General features: G+C 38.5%; 1 non-coding gene across 1 annotated transcript; it reads left to right on the top strand.

Moving 5' to 3' along the window:
- Positions 1 to 5,175: 5,175 nt before the first annotated feature.
- On the top strand, positions 5,176 to 5,282 carry LOC112499773. The gene has a single exon (XR_003067294.1). It is a non-coding gene; the product is annotated as a small nucleolar RNA R71 (small nucleolar RNA).
- The last annotated feature ends 2,548 nt before the right edge of the window (positions 5,283 to 7,830 follow it).

The raw sequence follows: 7,830 nt of genomic DNA, 5'->3' as shown, positions 1-7,830 counted from the left end.
ATTGTTTAGATAGATTTTTATTACCTTATTTTTCCGCAAACAATCTTGTAAAATCTGTATTGATCTTCTCTATCAATATATATTTTAAATTTGAAAATATTGTGTTTGTATTCATCCCCCCCTTCTACAAACTGTTTCTCTTCTTGTAGACCCTCACAGGACCAACAAGGAAAAATAAGTACAAACAACCCCTGGACTTGAAAAAGTCCAAATACACCTTCCTTTCCTAAGGTATGGCCCAATTCTCATAGCAATGCTCTGGGAATGCTACAGTATCATGAAATACCTCAACTCGTTGCCCATTTACTTTAAACACAGTGTTGTCCTCTGGGTTAATCAGGTCAACCGCTCCATAAGAATAAACTTTGTGAATGACAAAAGGCCCTGACCATCTAGATTTGAGCTTTCCCAGGAATAGTTTCAACCTAGAGTTAAACAAGAGGACTTTTTGTCCTTCTTTCAACTCTCGGTATTGGATTATGTTATCATGCCACTTCTTTGTCTTTTCTTTATAAAGCTTGGAATTCTCATAAGACATTTGTCTTTGTTCCTCCATTTCACATAGTTGTAACTTTCTTTTCTTTTCGGTTTCATCCAAAGACATATTGAGCTCTTTGATTGCCCAATATGCTTTGTGCTCAAGTTCTAAAGGCAGGTGGCAGGCTTTTCCATAGACTAGCTTATATGGAGACATACCTATTGGTGTTTTGAAAGCGGTTCTGTATGCCCATAAAGCATCGTCTAATTTGAATGCCCAGTCCTTTCTATTGGGTTTGACCACCTTTTCCAAATGCTTTTGATTTCTCTATTAGAGAGCTCTGCCAAACCATTAGTTTGTGGGTGATAAGTCGTGGCAATTCTGTGGTTAACATTGTATTTTTCAAGGACTCTTTTTAACAAATTGTTCACAAAGTGGGTACCCTCGTCACTAATTAGTGCTCTAGGGGTACCGAACCGTGTGAAAATTTGTTTTTGGAGGAACTTAACCACAATTTTGGCATCATTTGACACACATGCCATGGCTTCCACTCATTTAGATACGTAGTCTACAGCCACAAGAATGTACTGGCAATTATTGATGGAGGGAAAGGACCCATAAATTCTATCCCCCAAACATCAAATAATTCAACTTCAAATATCCCATTTAATGGCATTTCATTTCTTTTGGAAATGGAGCCACTTCTTTGACATTCGTTGCACCTTTGTGCAAAATTGTGGGAATCTTTAATAATGGTTGGCCAAAAAAACCAGACTGTAGAACCTTGGTTGCAGTCCTTTGGCCCCCAAAATGGCCTCCGTATGGTGCATGATGGCAATGCTGCAGAATTGCTGCCACTTCAGATTCAGGCACACATCTTCTTAAAATATGATCTGCACCAAGTCTAAACAAAAATGGGTCATCCCGCTGATAAGATTTAGCATCATGAAAGAATTTTTTCAACATGTGGCCTATGTAATCAGAGGGTTTTATTCCACAGGCCAAGAAATTAGCTAAATCTGCAAACCATGGTGTTTTTGGTCGGTTAATCATGAGGATTCTTTCATCCGGAAAAGTATCACTAATGTCCATTCCTCCTATCTCAGGTTCTTCCAACCTAGACAAATGGTCCGCTACTTGATTCTCTACTCCCTTCATATCAAGTATTTCTAAGTCAAATTCTTGCAATAACAGCACCCATCTTATTAATCTAGGTTTTGCATCTTTCTTTGAGATCAAATACTTGATGGCTGCGTGATCGGTATGCGCAATTACCTTTGTTCCCATCAAGTAGGACCTAAATCTCTCAAAAGCAAAAACTATGGCCAATAATTCCTTCTTAGTTGTGGTGTAATTAATTTGTGTCTCATTCAAAATCTTACTTGCGTAGTAAATTGAATGAAACACCTTTTCTTTCCTTTGTCCTAGCACAGCACCTACCGCCCAATCACTCGCGTCACACATGATCTCAAAAGGTTTGTTCCAATCAGGGCAACTACCACTGGTGTGGTAACCAAAGCTTTTTTCAAACTTTTGAATACATTTCTACATTCGTCATTAAAATCAATTTTTTGGTCATGTTGTAGGAGTACACAGAGAGGTTTTGAAATTTTCGAAAAATCTTTGATAAACCTTCTATAAAATCCGGCATGACCCAAAAAGCTTCTAATTCCCTTAACAGTGGTAGGTTCGGGTAGTTTTCCAATTACTTCAAGCTTTGCTTTATCTACCTCAACCCCTCTTTTTGAAATTAAGTGCCCAAGAACAATTTCTTCCTTGACCATGAAGTGACATTTCTCCCAATTTAGGACCAAGTCAGTTTCCTCACACCTTTCCAAACTTTTTTTCAAATTTTCCAAACAGTTGTCAAATGATGACCCATATACAGAAAAATCATCCATAAATATTTCAATGGATTTTTCAAGCATATCCGAAAATATGGACATCATACACCTTTGAAAGATGGCAAGAGCATTACATAATCCAAATGGCATTCTTCTGAAAGCAAAGGTGCCATAAGGACAGGTAAAGGTGGTTTTCTCTTGGTCTTCGGGAGAGATGGCTATTTGATTGTACCCTGAATAACCATCCAAGAAACAGTAGTACTCCTTTCCGGCAAACCTATCCAACATTTGGTCAATGAAAGGTAGTGGAAAATGGTCTTTTTGAGTAGCCTTGTTTAGTCTCCTATAGTCCATGCATATTCTCTAACCGGATACAACTCTAGTGGGTATAAGTTCATTTTTATCATTTGTGATGACTGTGAACCCTCCCTTTTTTGGAACACACTGGACTGGGCTAACCCAAGAACTACTACTGGCTATCGGGAAAATAATTCCAGCGTCTAACCATTTCAAAATCTCCTTTTTGACTACCTCTCTCATGACAGGATTCAACCTTCATTGAGGTTCTATGGATGTGAAAGTCTTATCCAGAAAATGATATTATGTTGACAAATAGAGGAACTAATCCCCTTAAGGTCAGCAATGGTCCATCCTAAGGCCTTTTTGTGCAATTTCAACATGTCCACAAGTTTCTTTTCTTGATGCAATTCTAGGGTAGACGAGATAATGACAGGCAATTTTCCTTCTTCTCCTAGAAAAACATATTTCAGATGGGATGGGAGTTGCTTTAACTCCAAGTCAGGTGGTGATTCTATGGACGGGGTGAAGTCTTTTTGCTTATTATTTTCCAGCAGCTCAAATGCTGCAGCATCCACTGGGACAACATCAGTTCCTAATTCCTCAATTTCCTAAACACTTCTCTCTTTTATTTCCTCATCATACTCTCCTTCCAACTTAAGGTTCTTCTGAATACCTTCTTCAAAGCATATTTCCTCTATCTCAGATATTCTTGAACACTCTTCCAAGTAATCAACTTTAGAGAGTTGAAGACATTAAAGGTGACTTTTTGGTCTTGGAGTCTCATAGTCAACTCTCCTTTTTGGACGTCTATCAAAGTTCTTCCGGTGGCTAGAAATGGTCTTCCTAAAATAATAGGAATGTTCTTATCCACCTCAAAGTCTAGAATGATAAAGTCTGCCGAAAATATGAACTTGTCAACTTGCACCAACACATCCTCAATCTTCCCCTTAGGGTATGCTATGGACTTGTTGGCCAATTGGAGTGTGAATCTGGTCGGTCTAGCCTCTCCTATGCCTAAGGTGTTGAAAACAGACAAGGGCATAAAGTTGATACTAGCTCCTAAGTCACATAGGGCTTTCCCTATCTCCTTCCCTCCTATTGAACAAGGAATGGTAAAACTCCCTGGATCTTTGAGCTTAGGGGGTATTCTATTGGTCAAAAGTGCACTACATCCTTCGGTTAGGGCTATAGTCTCATATTCAGTCAACTTCTTCTTCTTGCTTAGGATGTCCTTCAGAAACTTGGCATAACTAGGCATTTGCTCAATTGCCTCAACAAGCGGGATGTTGATGTGTAATTCTTTAAACACATCCAAGAATTTCTTAAAGTGCAGTTCCTCTTTTTGATTCCTCAACCTTTGGGGGTAAGGAACGTAAGGAGGGACTAGTTTTACACATTCTTGCTTGGATGAGTTGAGAAAGCTGGGTCCTGAATGCCTTGGGTCTTTGTAGTGTTCTTTGGAGGTTCAAATGAAATGTTAGCATCAAGCTTAGGGGTCTCTAAAACCTCAGTCTCTTTTGACTTCTTTAAGCATTCTTAGGAAAGAGTAACGGAAAGTTTGATCTAGGGGGGACAGAAGTGGTGGTCTCGGATGCCTTCTTCTCTAAGGGTCGGATGGGTCTTTCTTTGGCAGGAACCAATGTTGTAGCATTAGCTTCTGTCAAAATTGGTGCACTATCTTTGTGCACTTTTTCTGTCAACTCCTTCCCACTCCTAAGGGTCACTACTTTCACATGTTCCTTACCTAGGTCTCTAGGGACCTCTGTATTACTGGGCAAGGTACCAAGGGCTCGATTGTTTTAGTTAAGCACAAGTTGACTGACTTGAGTCTCTAATTTCTTGATGGCCGCACTTTGTTGATTAATCAAAGCTTGATTTTGGGCTTGTGCATGTGCAAAAAGTCCTTTAATCAATGCTTCCAAAGAAGATGATTTTGTCTGTAGAGGAGGTTTGTTCTGAAAAGGTGGTTGGGAATTTTGAAAACTTTGTTGGTGAGTCTGAGAGTTAGAACTGTTTCCATGATGTTGTGGTTGGAAATTAGAAGTTCCTTGTTGTTTATGGACTGGTGGGTTTAAACTAGGACTGTTCCAAGAAAAGTTCGGATGTTGTCTCCAACTGGCATTATATGTGTTGGAATAGGGATTAGCTCGGTTATGAACATAGTTTACTGATTCAGAATTGTGAGGACAGTGTTCATACGAGTGTTCCCCGCCACAGCACACACATTGCACAGATAGGACTGTTGGAACAGGTGTATTAGCAACTTGCTGTCCTCCTTGACCGGAAGTTAAATTTTTTAGCATGTTGGTCATGGAGGTGAGCTGAGCTGTTAATGCAGTATATGCATCTACATCATGTATCCCCGTAGTCTTTTTCTATGATTGAGCACGTGGGTCGGCCCAATGCCCATTGTTGGCTGATATCTTTTCTAAGATCTCATATCCTTCATTATAGGTCATGGTTGTAAAGGCTCCGCCCGCAGTCGCATCGAGCATTTGTTTTGCCATGCGATTTAACCCATTGTAAAACATCTCGAGTTGAATACAGTACGGAATGCCATGGTGTGGGCATTTCCTCAACAGCTCTTTGAACCTTTCCCACGCGTCAGGAACAGCCTTATCATCCATTTGTTTGAAAAGACAGATCTCGTTCCTGGACTTAGCATTCCTTGTTGGTGGGAAATATTTCGCAAAAAAAATTCCGCCATGTTACTCCATGACGGCACAGAACCCGGAGTTAACGAATTAAACCATGCTTTTGCCCGATCTCTCAATGGAAATGGAATTAAAGTGAGTCTTAGAGCGTCATTTGACACTCCCGGGATCAGGAAGGCATCAATGATTTGTATAAAAGATTTTAAATGCGAATGTGGGTCCTCCGAAGGTAATCCGAAAAATTGGCCATTTGTTTGCAACATGTGAAACATTATCGGTTTTAGTTCGAAATGGAGAGCGGTCATATGTGGTCTAACTATCCTGGAATTTAATTGCTCAAAATCCGGAATAGCATAATCCATGATCCTCCCATTTTTTGAATTTGCCAAATTAATGATGTTCGGAGTTTGTGCTCTTTGGTGGTCATTAGGTTCCGATTCTGTGTCCAAATTATTATCATTACTATTATGTGGGTGTCCTTGTGGAAAGTTCGGGAATGATGGAATTGGTTCAAAACCGGCGGTTGGTTTTCCAAATGCGGTATTTCCAGAATAATTGGGGGCGGTAACGCCATGTTTGGAGGGAGTAGAGCAAAAAATGCTCTTTGAGCCCTTCTCCTATGGTGAAACGTTCTCTCAATATCGGGATCAAATTCGAAAAATTCTCCGCGTTGTGACGGTGGCATACACCACTTTTAAAAACGATTCCGATGGTACAAGAAAAATCAAATCTTTTACTTTACTCAAAATAAAACTTTAGCGAAACAATCCCCGGCAGCGGTGCCAAAAACTTGGTTGGTTGATATTTCACACCTTTAGACTTAATGAAATTGGGCCACAAAGCAAATATACAATACGGCCCAATGTCGTCTTTTCAAGTAATAAAGTGGTACAAGTACCGGATTATCGTCCACGGAGATTGTAGCCAAAGCTAGATTAGAGTCCAATGAAAGAGATGATTTCAGATGACGATTTTGAAGAATTTTGTTTGACTTTAAGGTGAATCCAAACAGAATACAGAATATATAAAAGAAGCAAGGGTGTAAGACTTAAGATGAGATCCAAACACAAATTCCAGCAGCCAATGCTATAGGAATGCTACAGCAAGCAGTGTTTCGAAACTAAGTTTCACCATCTATTTTGAAGGCATTCCTCTCGGACTTCACCATTGCACTTTTATAGCTTTCCACCCATATCTCTATGTGGTGTCCGGATTGGGGATAGTGACACGATGGTGTTTTCAAAATATATGGATAAACAAATCTCTTTGTTAAAAATCACTCTCTCGAGTCGATTCACATATCATTCGAGTTGGCGTGTTCTTGATAGTTCATCTCTGAATCTATCACACTTTGACACTTTCGAAGAGTGACCAACCCGTCGGGAGTTAAGTTTGAAAAACATAAATGACAAATCTCCTTGACGGCAACTTTCTCAAGTCTACCTCTTATGTCATCCAAGTTGACGTGCTTATCAATGGCTTATCTCTAAGTCCATCGCACTTTAACACTTTCGAAGTGATCAACCCGTCAAGAAGTGTGCTTGGTTTTATAAAAACTCGAATGAAACAATGGAACGTCGTTTACAAAAACACTTAGCCACCTTCGTTCGGTTTGAAAATCTCACATTTCCGTCTCACACCCAAGCAATAAAAGCTTAGTTACTCATAACGGAAAGTAAAAAATAAATGACGGAAAATATAGACATAAACGTAAATTGCGTAAAGTAAATAACGAGAAAATAAATGACGGAAATGTAAATGACGAGAAAATAAATGACGGGAATGTAAATTACGAGAATGTAAATTGCGAAAATTAAATAACAGAATGTAAAGGACAATAATCGTAAAGGAACGTAAAATAAAAGACAATAATATAAATGAATAAAAAGATGAAGAACTCAAAAGATTAATAAAAATCACCCTTGGAGAGGGTTTACAATACTAGCTAATGTTTTTGATGAAAGAAATGGGATACAATGGGATAGAATGGGTTACAATGGATGAAAAACAAAGGCACCCCAAGCCTTCCTTTTATACACAAAAAGGGGACACTAAAAGACAAAAATAAAATACTTTGAGGCTAAGCTTCCTAAAGTTAAGTTACATAGTAACAAAAGAGTAACTAAAAAGTACAATAGTCTAATCAAAGTCTTAGCAACAGATTTTAAATCAAAAAGTCAGTTTCTACAGCTGTCTTCCATTTGTCAAAAAGTCAGCATCTTAACTATTAAGCCCTCCAAAAAGCTGCACATGAATCAGATCGACGTTGCACCAATGCTGTAGCATCCTGCTGTTTTCACAAAAATTCTCTATTAGCATCTTCTATGAGTACCAACAAGTCAACCACAATATTTAGCTTCATAATAACAAATGTATAAATAAATAAATAAAAATGACTCAAAGTGGGAATGAAAAAAATTATTCTAACTAAAAGGACATAAAAACGAATGCTTTATGTGTTAAATTATCAACACATATCAGCTTATTACCATAATTTCCCTTCTCACACAATCATTTACCTATATATATATATATATATATATATATATATATA

Source organism: Cynara cardunculus, assembly GCF_001531365.2.
Source record: "Cynara cardunculus var. scolymus isolate 2C chromosome LG 16, CcrdV1, whole genome shotgun sequence".
Taxonomy (NCBI): Eukaryota; Viridiplantae; Streptophyta; class Magnoliopsida; order Asterales; family Asteraceae; genus Cynara; species Cynara cardunculus.
This window is presented reverse-complemented; position numbering and strand designations above follow the sequence as displayed.